Consider the following 14,721-nt stretch of genomic DNA (forward strand, 5'->3'; position numbering starts at 1 on the left):
GAGGTGTGTCCCAAAATCAGAGTAATATTTCAAGGTACCATTAACTCTCAACAGATTCTATTCCTATATATGAAGCTAGGTCTAGTGATACATTGAAAAATATTTCTGATTATGGGTCAATAAAGTTTTTATATAAGATAGATCTAAGGGAAATGTGTGGCCTACATATTTACTTGTTTCTATACAAAATTAGTTCAATGAACTTGTCATGTGTAAAGATTTGCTCAGATGGTAATATGTTCAATATTCCTACGCTTTTTTTACCAGAAGTTCATATATATGAGTGAAAAACTTTGTGCAGCCTAAAATCACTGTTGTGTGTTCTGACATAATGTTTGCATGCATTTATGTCAAAGAGATCTCCTTTCAGGGATGTGGGCTCTATTCAAACTAAATGGTGAAATGCGACAAATATTTTTAAACTCGTTCTTAAAAATTCTTTCTCCAATCTCAGGTAGCAAATAATTTGGGAGATTGCTCAGCACCTCCTTTTTTCCAGCACTACTCTTTATGTTATGGCAGGGACACCAAAGGTAGCTAATACAATGCCTGACCCCATGGAGTTTAATGTTATTTTTGACAGAATCCTATTCTTCTCGGTAATATCTTGATCTTGCATTTCACTATATTTATATCCATAAAACTTCTTTTAGTATTCAAGCATTTTTTGTAAGTAGCTTTAGCCTTGGTCAATGAGTTTTTTTCCTTCTTTTTGTCAAAGTTGAAACTTATCAGCACATACTTTTGGTCAGTTCTTTCAGTGATTCCCTGTTAGGTGGCAGCCCTATAGCCCTTTTGGTTCTTTTCACAATATATTAGATCCCCAATTGAATTAAGTGTTAATATCACATAAACTCTAGGATAGCATGTCTCAACAGAAAAAAAGTCCACTTCCGGACAACTTTGTGGCAAGAAGATCTCTCTCTTAAGGAGGTAATAGAATAATACTCTAATATGTCATGATATTGATAAAATGCCATAACTTTAGAATGTGCAGATGAATGCTACTTTTCAAAAGTAATATATTTTTAAAATGAGTTAGGTAATATATAGTATCAAGTATAAATCATCTGAAAAATACCACCAATGTCAGTGGAAGTTAAAATAGGACTTTATTCCTCTAGCTTCATGCTACTTTTCCTATATGCAATATAAATAGAATGCAAAGCTCCACCAATGTCAGAGGGATTTTTTTTTTATTTGATTTGATTTCCAGAAATGTCTCACATTCATTGTGAAACATGTGCATAATGTAGGCCTGAATCTGAGGCAATAATCAATTGCAACTTAAAAATAAATAGAATAAAATGCTAAAACTACCAGATGACTTACACTTGGTGCAACTAGGTCAAATAAAGAAGTGTAAGTTGGGGAAGATTCCAAGTACTGTTCAATGTAAATTAAAAACATGACTGTTAGAGATATTCTTTTTGCTCAAATGGAAGACTATAAAAGTCTTTTAAAATATATTATTAATTATTTTGTTATTAAATTGCCTATTTCCCCATAGATCCTACCAATTCCTCATCTCAGAGAACAATTTCTTCAACCAACAAAAACAAATGAAAAGAGAAAGGGAATAAAATAGCAAAAAAAAAAATCTAATGAATAGCATTTTATATACCTTTAAGCATTTAGAAAGCATTTTGTATAAATTGTATCATCTGATTCACACAACAATCTTATGACATAAGTACTATTTTGTCTCCATTTGACAGATGAGGAAACCAAGACAGAAAGATTAAGCAACTTGCTCAGGAAGTAGAGTTATTTGTATGAGGCAAGATTGCATTCTCAGGTCCCTTTGACTCATAAATTAAACCCTCTATCTACTGTAGTGTATGTCTCTAAATCTGGAATCATATGCAGTATTCTTCAGGCATGGACCTTCCAATTCTCAAAAAAAGGGAAGAAAGTTAAAATGAAAACCAACTTTCTTTGGAACTAACATTGTTGAGTCATTTTTTACTTGTATTTGACTGTTCATGACCCCATTTTTAAAATTTTCTTGACAAAGGCACCAAAGTAGTTTGTCTTTTCTTTCTTGAGGAAACTGAAATTAACAGTATGAAGTGACTTGCCCAGGGTCACACAGATAAGTAATAGTCTGAGGCCAGAGTTGAACTCATTAAGCTTGGATTTCCTGATTCCAAGCTTTGCTCAATCCACTGTACCACTTTGCCATGTGGAACTAAGATTTTTACCTATGTCTAACTTTCAACAAGTTTTTCTTTGTTTTGAGATATCTACACAGTCTAAACTACAGGGCTTACAGATTCTGGGAACTGACCTAGGAAAAAATAAAATTAAAGTAAAGTAAATTAAAAGGGGGAGGAATTTTATAGGGACATCTTTTTCCTTAAACTGATGTCTCTTTTCTAAAATATTAGCCTAGCTCTTCTTCCCTTCTATTCTGCCTTCCAACCTTCATTCTTGTCAACGAAATGCCATGTTAAGCCAATAATAGGTAATCTTGATTAGTGTGAAACATTGTACAGCTCCAGAAAAGTGCTGAGCAGATGGAAAATTGTATCAAAAGGAAATAAAGTAGCCTCCAAAAGCTAGATAACATGAGTCAATCAATAGTAAAAAAATCAATAAGGAGAAAGGAGATTCCAAAACAGAAAAAATCCTTGCCCCCCCCCCCCCAATTGGGTCCGCATGCATAGTGTTATGATACTTGCAAAGGACTCCAAATGTTGAATCTGAACCAAATACTCTCATATCTTCAAACTGGAAAACTTTCAAGTAATGGCACAAGGCCAGTGTAAGACCTTGAAGCTAAAGCACAATGGAATTAATGTTTTCAGGAAGTAGAATGACACACACTTATAGAAAGCTGCAAGATTATACAAATCATTTTCCTTACAATAACTGTTAGGTAATAAAAGAAGGGAACAAATAGAAACAGTCTGCGAATATGCTTACCATACACTAAGGTAATCAAAGGAGAAAGTCAGAAACCCAAAACAAAAAAGAAGACATTTTAACTGCTTTGTAAAAAGACTATGAAAACAGTTAAAAAACAAGAGAACATTCCCTTCTTTGAAAATAATTCTTTTTAAATAATAGAAATATTAGAAATTTCAAATAATTTAGTAGGAAATTCTGTTACATTTTTATATTGAAATAAAATGAATCTCTTCATTGTCAGGGATGATGAACACAAAATAATCTATATACTTCCCTGACTGCTCTCTGAGTGCTATGCAAAAATAGACTGTATTTAAAGATGTGACTGAAGTCAAAACCTGACTCATCTTGATGATGGTTCACATTTAGACAATCTCATGCTTTTCTTTCACATTAAGTATATCCGGGGGTGTATGGGGTGCTCAGGGAGGGGTAGTGTCTCTGGTATGGAGGGCTTGTCCTGCCCTCCTAGGGCAGCTCTCCAGCCTCTGACCCTCACCTGACACCCAGCTCTCACTTGTGGCTCCCAGTAGCTGCTAGCATGCGGCAGAGGCCACACCCCGGGCAACGGCTTCGACAGGCCGGCCAAACCTTGTGAGGGTAGCCATCGGGTCGTCGACCCCTGGTGAACCAGGGCTTTGCTCACCCAGAATGTGAAGACTGCTTTGGCTGAACAGACGGAAGAAACCAATAAGAAAGTTCAACGGCTGAGATGGCGATGCAGCAAAGCACTGTGGAGTGCTCAGGGCATGTTGGAGCACAAAGGACAACACGGCCACCCAATGCAGCTGAGGAAGTCTCCAGGTGCAATGACTTTTCGTGCCACTGGACCCAGGCTTCCAACTCCGAGAGAGTGGGACTGTCTCTGTGCATCGACTTTTCCACTTAAATCTCCTTCACGCACAAGTGTCTTTGTGCACACTCATCTATACACCATAGATGAAAACGCACAAAGACAATCGTCATCCTCGGTTACCAAGAGACTACTATTAGAAGTATATCTGGAAGTGGATGATGTCTCTTCCTTTGCCAAAAATTTGTTAACCCAATGTTTGAAAACTTTGTCTGGTTTGGTTTCAGTTTAGGATCTTGAGAAGGAAGAATTAAAGTATAATCAGAACTGTCTATTTTATCTTAGGTGATCCTTCTTGTCATTTTAGGTGTGAACTCTATGCTTTTCTACAGATCTGAAGGACAATGTATTTTTCCCTTGGTCCTTTGATTTGTTTGTGATATAATTCTTTTGACTTTATGCAAAATATTTGTATGGAACTTTTCTTGGTATATATCATATGAGGTAGTGGCCTAAACCTAATCTGTGCCAGAGAGCAGCCAGTTTTATCAGTAGTATAAAATAATGAGTCGTTCCCCCTACTAAATAGGGTCTTTGGGCTTAACAAACCATCACTGTCCTACAATTTATATTTGCTTGTGTATGGTTGCTTAATCTTTTCTGATGATCTGCCTTTTCTCTTAAAAATAGTGCCAAATGATTTTAAAGCATAATTCTTTTATAATATAGCTTGGGATCCGGTATTGACGAATTGTATTCCTTCTCATTTCATTCAGTACAATCCTTGATATTTTTAATATGCTTCATCTTTAGTTCCTTCCACATCTTATTTTATCCCACTCTAGGTATACAAAATATTTTACAAATGGTTAATTTCTATAGCACTGAATTGTTAAATTAATTTAGTATTATTTTCATTTTCTTATATTGGTTATATCTAACACAATTAATTTTCCTCAATTTAAAAAAAAGTTCAATTTTTCTGCAATGTGCTTTATACTTATATTCATATATTTCCTTGGTGAACCATTATATAAATACTCTCAAATAACAAAACTGTTATAAGTATTTTGTATAAAATTAATACATTGGTACATATACATAGTATAGTGGTAGTCTCTCTGTGACTGAGAATGACTATTGTCTTTGTGCATTATCATCTATTGATGTACCCTCATGTGGCTTTGGAGTCCAAAGGCTGAGGCGCAGAGTCTGTGGCACATGGGGCCTGGGACGCCAGTTGTTACGGGAGGTGTGGTTGTGGACTGGTGTCGGCGTTCACACGCAGCGGCAAGACGTCGACGTCGCTCATCTTCAAAGGTGGTGGCGGCCTGGTGAATGTGGGTTTGCCAGCTGCTTCTGTCAGAGGCAGTGAGTTCTAGTTGCTTTGGTGTAATGCCAGCCCACTTCAAGTTGGACTTTAGCTGATCCTTGAATCTTTTCTTTGGTCGGCCTTGTTTCCTGAGTCCAGCTGACAGTTCACCATAGAATGCCTGTCTTGGTATTCGCTGTGGGTCCATTCGGATGACGTGTCCAGACCATCGTAGCTGGGTTTTGAGGACCAGGACTTCGATGCTGGTGGAGTTGGCTCTGTCGAGGACGTCCTGGTTGGTGATTTGGTCCTGCCATCGGATCCTCATGATTGACCGGAGGGAGCGTTGGTGGAATTGCTGCAGCTGTTTCAAGTGCTTCCGGTACAGTGTCCATGTCTCACAACCGTACAGGAGCGAGCTGAGGACCACTGCGTTGTACACTTTGAGCTTCATCGCAGTGCTTACACCGCTGTGTTGGAGGACTTTGGAGAGCAGCCGCCCAAGTGCCTGGCTGGCCTTTTGGATCCTGGCATTAATCTCAAGGTCTAGGGACCCGTTGTTGGTGATGGTGCTGCCCAGGTACTTGAAAGTGTTGACGTTAGAAAGCTGCGTGCCGTCAATTGTAATGCACGGCTGGTTGGTTGGCCTCCCTGGTGCAGGTTGAAACAGCACCTCTGTTTTGCTGAGGCTGATAGTCAGGCCAAACAGTTTTGTTGCGGTGGAGAACCTGTCCACAATGGTTTGGAGATGATTTTCTTGGTGGGCCATGAGAGCACAGTCATCTGCAAAGAGAGCTTCCAGGATGAGTCTCTCTGTTGTCTTTGTTTTTGCAGTCAGGTGGTGAAGGTCGAATAGTGAGCCATCCAGTTGGTATTTGATGTAGGCGCCCAGGTCTAGATCCATCACAGCATGTTATAATACTTGGGTGAAAAATAGGTTGAATAGTACCGGAGCGAGGACACAGCTTTGTTTCACACCATTGGAGATGTTGAAGTGATCGGAAGTCTTTCCACCAGATAGGACTTCCCCTGTCATGTCGACATGAAAGAGCTGGATCAGTTTGACGAATTTTGCTGGGCAACCAAGCTTGCTAAGGATCACCCACAATGCATGCCTGTTCACTGTGTCAAACGCCTTTGTCAGGTCTATGAAGACAATGTAGAGACTCAGATTCTGCTCAAGGCATTTTTCCTGCATTTGCCTCACCGTGAAGACCATGTTGGTACTGCGATTTCGTCGGAAGCCACATTGTGATTCAGGCAGGTTCTGCTCAGAAACAGATGACAGGAGTCTGTTGAGTATAACACAGGCGAGGATCTTTCCAGCAGTGGAGAGTAGTGAGATTCCTCTGTAGTTGTCACAGGCTGCTCATGAGCCTGTGACACAAATACACAAATATATTTACATGTATCATGCTTTACTGAATATACATTTTATTGCATTATATAATGCATACATAATATGTTTAGTACTTCTAATTTTCTACAATTCTACAATTTTCTACAATGAGGTTTTATGTTCTAATTTTTAATTAGGGTTTTTTGAGGAACTACTTATATATAATTGGTATGTAAATTCATTTCCATTCTCATTAATCAATTGTCAGACATCTATAATCTGTAATTTTTTTCCTTTTAAAAATTATTTTATTTGGTCATTTTCAAACACTATTCATTAGAAACAAAGATCAATTTCTTTTCCTCCCCTCCCCCACCCCTCCCATTGGCGTTGCATGTTTCCTCTGGGTATCCCATGTGTCCTTGATCTGAACTCATTTACATGTTATTGGTTTTTGCATTAGGGTGTTCATTTAGAGCCTTTCCTCAATCATATCCCCTCAAACCCTGTAGTCAAGCAGTTGCCTTCTCTGTGTTTTTACTTCCACAGTGTGTCTTCTGTTTGAGGGTAGTGTTTTTTTCTCCTTGATCCCTGTAGGTTATTCAGGGACATTCCATTGACACTAATGGAAAAGTCCATTACATTTGATTGTACCACAGTGTATCAGACTCTGTGGACAATGTTCTCCTGGCTATGCTCTTTTGGCTCTGCATCACTTCCTGGACGTTGTTCCAGTCTCCATGGAATTCCCCCACTTTATTATTCCTTTTAGCACAATAGTATTCCATCACCAAGATATACCACAATTTGTTCAGCCATACCCCAATTGAAGGGCTTCCCCTCATTTTTCAATGTTTTGCCACCACAAAGAGGACAGATATGAATATTCTTGTACATGTCTTCTTACTTATGATCTCTTACTTATGACAAACCCTGCAGTGCTATGGCTGGATCAAAGGGCAGAAAGTCTTTTATCGCCCTTTGGGCATAGCTCCAAATTGCCCTCCAGAATAGTTGGATCAATTCACAACTCCACCAGCAATGAATTAATGTCCCAACTTTGCCATATCCCCTCCAACATTCATTACTTTCCTTTGCTGTCATGTTAGCCAATCTGCTAGGTGTGAGGTGATACCTCAGAGTTGTTTTGATTTGCATCTCTCTGATTATCAGAGATTTAGAACACTTTTTCATGTGTTTATTAATAATTTTGATTTCTTTGGCTGAAAACTGCCTATTCATGCCCCCTGCCCATTTATTGATTGGAGAATGGCTTCGTTTTTTTATACAATTCGTTTAGCTCTTTATAAATTTGAGTAATTAGACCTTTGTCAGATTTTTGTTATGAAGATTGTTCCCGAATTTGTTGCTTTCCTTCTAATTTTGGTTACGTTGATGTTGTTTGTACAAAATTTTTTTAATTGGATGTAATAAAAATTATTTATTTTACATTTTGTGACTCTTTCTATGTCTTGCTTGGTTTTAAAGTCTTTCCCTTCAGAAGGTCTGACATGTATACTATTCTGTGGTGACCTAATTTACTTCTAGGTTCCTTCTTTATGTTCAAGTCATTCACCCATTCTGAGTTTATCTTGGTGTAGGGTGTGATATGTTGATCCAAACCTAATCTCTCCCAAACTGTCTTCCAGTTTTCCCAGCAGTTTATGTCAAATAGTGGATTTTTCTCCCAAAAGCTGGGGTATTTGGGTTTGTCATAGATTGTCTTGCTGAGGTCACTTACCCCAAGTCTATTCCACTGATCCTCCTTTCTGTCTCTTAGTTAGTACCACATTGTTTTGATGACCACTACTTTATAATATATAGTTTGAGATCTGTGACTGCAAGGCCACCTTCCTTTGTATTTTTTTTCATTATTTCCCTGGATATCCTTGATTGTTTGTTCTTCCAAATGAACTTTGTTATGTTTTTTTTTTTTTTCTAATTCAGTAAAAAAATTGTGGAAGTTCAATGGGTATGGCACTAAATAGATAGATCAGTTTGGGTAGGATGGTCATTTTTATTATATTGGCTCATCCTACCCATGAGCAGTTAATGCTTTTCCAATTGTTCAAGTCTAGTTTTAGTTGTGTGGAGAATGTTTTGTAGTTGTGTTCCTATAGTTCCTGTGTTTGTCTCGGGAGATAGATTCCTAAGTATTTTATTTTGTCTAAGGTGATTTTGAATGGGATTTCTCTTTCTAATTCTTGCTCCTGAGCTGTGTTGTAAATATATAGAAATGCTGATGACTTATGTAGGTTTATTTTGTATTCTTCAACTTTGCTAAAGTTGTTGATTACTTTGACTAGCTTTTTGGTTGATTCTCTAGGATTCTTTAAGTAGACCATCATATTATCCACAAAGAGCGATAACTTGGTCTCCTCCTTGCCTATTTTAATGCCTTCAATTTCTTTTTCTACTCTAATTGCTATGCTACTGTTTCTAGTACAATGTTAAATAATAGAGATGATAATGGGCATCCTTGTTTCACTCCTGATCTTATTGGGAATGCATCTAGTTTATCCCCATTCCAGATGATGTTAGCTGATGGTTTTAGATATATACTATTTATTATTTTTAGGAAAGACCTTTCTATTCCTATTCTTTCTAGTGTTTTAATAAGAATGGGTATTGTATTTTATCAAAGGCTTTTTCTGCATCTATTGAGATAATCATTTGATTTTTGTTGGTTTCCTTGCTGATATGGCCAATTATGTCGATGGTTTTCCTCATATTGAACCAGCCCTGCATTCCTGGTATAAATCCTACTTGATCATAGTGAATGACCATACTGATCACTTGCTGAAGTCTTTTTGCTAGTATCCTGTTTAATATTTTTGCATCTATGTACATTAGGGAGATTGATTTGTAGTTTTCTTTCTCAATTTTTTACCTGCCTGGCTTTTGAATCAGTACCATGTTTGTGTCATAAAAGGAATTTGGTAGAACTCCCTCTTTGCTTATTATGTCAAATAGTTTGTATAGTATTGGGATTAGCTGTTCTTTGAATGTTTGATAGAATTCACTTGTGAATCCATCAGGCCCTGGGGATTTTTATTTAGGGAGTTCTTTGATGGCCCTTTGGATTTCTTTTTCTGATATGGGATTATTTAAGAATTCTATTTCTTCTTCTGTTAGTCTAGGCAATTTATATTTTTGTAAATATTCATACATATCACCTAGATTGGCTTATTTATTGGGCAAAGAAGTTTTTAATGATTGCCTTAATTTCCTCTTCATTGGATCTAAGGTCCCCCCTTTCATCTATGATACTGTTAATTTGCTTTTCTTCTTCCATTTTTAAAATTAGATTGACCAGTACTTTGTCTATTTTGTCTGGTTTTTAAAGTACCAGCTTCTAGTCTTGTTTATTAGTTCAATAGTTCTATCACTTTTGATTTTATTAATTTCATCCTTAATTTTTAGGATTTCTAATTTGGTTTTCTTCTGGGGGGGTTTAATTTTTTTCACTTTCAAGTTTTTTTATTTGTATATCCAATTCATTGATCCCTGCCCTCCCTAATTTTTTAATATATGTATTCAGGGATATGAATTTTCCTCACAGTACTGCTTTGGCTGCATCCAATAAGGTTTGAAAGGATGTCTCATCATTGTCATAAGCATCAATGAAATTATTAATTGTTTCTATGATTTTTCCTCTAACTAACCAATTTTGGAGCATCATATTATTTAATTTCTAATTGATTTTTGATTTTGCTCTCCATGTACCCTTACTGATTGTTATTTTAATTGCCTTATGGTCTGAAAAGGTTGCATTAATTATTTCTGATTTTCTTCTTTTGTATATCATTTTTTATGACCTAGTGTATGGTCAATCTTTGTGAATGTGCCATGTGCTGCTGACAAGAAGGTGTATTCCTTTTTGTCCCTATTTATTTTTCTCCATATATCTATTAAATCTAATTTTTCTAAGATTTCATTCACCTCTTTTACCTCTTTTTTATTTTTAAATTTGATGTATCTAAATTTGATAGTGGTTGGTTCAGATCTCCCACTAGTATAGTTTTATTATCTGTTTCCTCCTTCAATTCTCCTAGCTTATCCATTAGAAATTTGAGTGCTATACAATTTGGTGCATACATGTTGATTAGTGATATTTCCTCTCTGTCTATACTCCCTTTTATCAGGATGTATTTAACTTCCCTATCCCTTTTAATCAGGGTATTTTTGCTTTGGCTTTGTCAGATAACATGATTGCAACTCCTGACTTCTTTCTGTCAGTTGAGGCCCAATATGTCTTACTCTAACCTTTAATTCTGACCTTGTGAGTATCTACCTGCCTCATGTGTGTTTCTTGGAACAACATATGAGAGGGTTTTGAATTCTAATCCATTCTGCTATTTGTTGTTGTTGTTGTTTTATGGGTGAGTTCATCCCATTCACATTCAATGTTATGATTGTCACTTATGAATTCCCTAGCATTTTGATATCATCCCCTAATTTTGACTTTTCTTCTTTTGCTATAACCTTTAAATCACTACCCCTAGTCCCCTCCCTTGTTATGCTTCCCTTTCTGGCCCCTCCGTTTTTCTTCCCTTCTCCCCTCTCTCCTTCCCTCCCTTTTAGTACTCCCTCCCCCCCCAGTCCTCCTTCGTTTTCCCTTCTCCCTTACCCTTTTGGATAAGATAGAATTCAAGATCCCAGTGGATCTAGATGCTCTTCCCTCTCAGAGTTGGTTTTACTGAGAGTAAGGCTTAAGTAATACCAATCAGCACTCTTTTCCTCTCCTTCTTATAAGAGAATTCTTCCCCTCCCCTTCTCGTGTGTATCTTTGTGTGACAAAGATTATTCTATTTAGTTTATTTCTATTTCTTCAAGTACATCATAGTACTATCATTGATTCCCATTCCTTTTTCTTTCTTTTTGATTTTCCCCCCTCCAAATCATGTTAATGCCCTGATCATTCCCTATGAGTGATTCTTCTGATTACTCTATTAATGCATGCAATTTTTGAAAGTTACACATAACATTTCCCTCATATGTTAGTATATATAATTTGATCTAATTGTAGCCATTATAGAAGAGAGTTTGAATGAAAGAAAAAAAATTCTTTTCTCTTTTTCTCTTTCTTTTATATTTACCTTTTCATGTTTCTCTTGCTCTTTGTGTTTGGATATCAAACTTTCCACTGACTTCTGGTCTTTTTCTTTACAAATACTTAGAAATCTTCTATTTTTTTTGAATGCCCATACTTTCCTCTCGAAGTATATAGTCAGTTTTTATGGGTAGCTGATTCTTGGTTGAAGACCCAATTCTCCTGCCTTTCTGAATATCGTGATCCAGGCTTTGCGTTCTTTTAGCGTGGCCACTGTAGGTCTTGTGTAATCCTTATTGGTGCTCCTCTATATCTGAAGTTTCTCTTTTTAGCTTTTTGTAAGATTTTTTCCTTAGCTTGGATGCTCTTGTAGTTGGTGATTACATTAGGGATTTAGTATAGAGGGTGTTCTATAAATCCTTTCTATTTCTATTTTGCCTCCTTGTTTGATAATATCAGGGCAATTCTCTTAGATGATTTCTTGTAGTATGGCATCAAGATATTTGTTAATCTCTGGTTTTTCAGGTAGACCACTGATTCTCAAATTGTCTCTCCTTCCAAATGGTCTGTCACCTTGTCAGTGAGATATTTTATGTTTTCTACTAATTCATTAATTTGTTGACTTTGCTTCATTAATCCTTGCTGTTTTGCGAGATCATTGTCTTCCAGTAGCTTAATTCTGGTCTTTAAGGACTGGTTTTGCTTCTCAGTTTGATCTGCCCTTCTCTTTGAGTCTTCCAGCTGTTTCTCCAAATGGGAGTTCTTGTCTGTCAGACTTTTGACCTCTTTCTGAATTTTTCCCATTTTTCTTGCCAGAAGGTTTCCATCTTTTGGATAAGATACATTTTGAATTCTTCCAGAGCTTGTGGACAATTTCCATTTTGGGGGACATGTTTTTATTTTGTTTGAATTTCATCCTCTTTTTCCTCTGTAGCCTGAGTTTTCCCTCCATAAAAGTTTTCAATAGCCACTTTTTTCCCTTTCTTCTTGGAGGGTTGATCTTGGGCTCTATGAGCCATCCCTTTGCCGGTTTTCCCTGTTCTTTTTTGTCAGAGGTCTAAGTGAGATGTGTGGGTTTTGTTGCTTTTGCCTCAGGCCGGTTATTCTACAGCAGCCTCTGAAGATTGTTAGCGCACCGACATGGTCTGTGGTCTATTCTCTCCCGTGCACAGGAGTCTCCTGTGAACCCGCTCTGAGGGGTATTTCCCTGGTAGACCTTGTCAGTTCCTAAGGAACCTGGCATGCCCTCCCCCTCACTACATTAAGGAGCGGAGCTTTTTCATCAGGCAGTTTCTAGAGTCTCCATTGTGTTCACGGTTTGCAAGAGCCCCCACAGTCTGTGCACCCTTGAGTGCACAGGGGTCTCCTGTGAAACCGCTCTGAGGGGTAGTTCCCTGGCAGTCCTTGTTAGATCCCAAGGACCCTGGTGTTCCCCACACACACACAGTCACTACAGAGATGTTTCTCACTCACTCACTCACTCACTGTCTCCGGTGAGCAAGCTGGTCCCTACTCTGGTTCTGTAGTTGAGGTGGGGGAAGGTAGTTCAGCTCACATTTGAGTGCAAGCTTTCTCTCCTTCTTATAGTGTAGAAATGCTCAAACCCCAGGTACCTTCATTGCTGTGCCCTACTTTAGAATCCCTCTGTTCTTCCAAAGATGATTTTTATGCTCTTTTGAGGTAGTCTATTTTGTTCGGTGCTGGGGGAGAGAAAATGATTCACATCTAGATTGAAGCCACATTTACCCGGCTATAAGGTGTAATTTTAATAAAGTTTATTCAGGTCCCTAAGCTATTTATTGTTTTCCGTTTGGCTAAAATTTTCTTGGTCTGGGAGGAAAATATTCAGATTCCCTACTATTGTGGTTGTCCTATACATTTCTGCTTCCAATTCCATTAGCTTTCCCTTTAAATAATTAAATGCTATCAGATTAAGTACTTACATTTTAAATACTGATATTTATTCACTGTCAATTGATATTTTAAATGCCATATAATTTCTCTGTTTATCTCTTTTAATTATTTCCATATTTATTACATTCCTTTCTGAAGCCATTGTTGCTACTCTTGATTTTTTAAAAATAGACTTGACCAGCCTCTCCCTTTATCTCTTATCTTTTGTTGTTCTTTTTTTATATATAATTCTTTAAAATATATATTTTTCAGTTCAGCTTACAAAAACATTATACTCACCTCTCCCCAATCCCATTTTTCTATCCTTCCTTTTGATAATCCTTTCTTTTTCTTCTCTCTAATATTCAAGTTTGTTTTGCTTATGAATGTCTCATTAGCTTTCCTTCCCTCTTTTTTTGATACCTCTCTTTATTACCCTTGGACTGTTTTCTCCTATTTTTATTTTGAATTTAATGATATTCTCTTCATTAATCACTATGTTTGTGTGTGGAAGATACTTTTATTCTTTATCATGAGACTCATGAGATGCCCATTCTCTCTGCCCTTTCTTCCATAACTACATATTCTTTACATTTTTGTATCCCCATCAAGCAATAATAATTTCATTCTTTCCTGATTTCTTTCTCCCTGTGTCCAGTGTTCTCCTACTTCTGTTCATTTTATTATGCTTCAGTTTGTATATTTCTAGGTTTATCTGAGCTGCTTCTGCTTGTCATTTTTATAGCACAATTGTATTTAATTACACTTATATAACTTAGCCATTCCCAAATTGATGCATATACCCTTTCTAACCCTTTGCCCCAACAAAAAGAATTGTTTTAAATATTTTTGTATATATAGATACTACACTTCTTAGTTTTCTCTTTTATCTCTTTGGCCTAAAAACCTAATAATGGTATTTCTGGGTCAAAGGGCATGTACTCTTTTATTTGAGCAGAGGTTCAAATTGCTCTCCAGAATGGTTGGATCAGTTCACAATTCTGCCAACAGTACATTAGAATCTAAATTCTCCCATATCCCCTCCAATTTTTGTCATTTTCCTTTTCAGTCATAATAACCTATCTGGTGTGGGGTGATAGCTCAGAATTGTTTTAACTCACATTTCTCTAATTAATAGTGGTTTAAAGCATTTTTTGTATAACTATACAAAACTTTAATTACTTTGTCTAAAAACAGCCAGTTCCTATCCTATCCATTTATCAATTATGGAATGACTTGTATTCTTATACATTTGACTCATTGACCTATGTATTTAAGAAATGAGACCTTTATTAAACATACTTATAAAAACATTTATACTATTATGATTACTTTGTATTACTTTACATCTTATATTTTCCTATTTAGTTTCTGACTACTACCTCCCCCAATTTGCCCTTTTTTATTAATGCACTGTC

Source organism: Monodelphis domestica, chromosome 3, assembly GCF_027887165.1.
Source record: "Monodelphis domestica isolate mMonDom1 chromosome 3, mMonDom1.pri, whole genome shotgun sequence".
Classification (NCBI taxonomy): Eukaryota; Metazoa; Chordata; class Mammalia; order Didelphimorphia; family Didelphidae; genus Monodelphis; species Monodelphis domestica.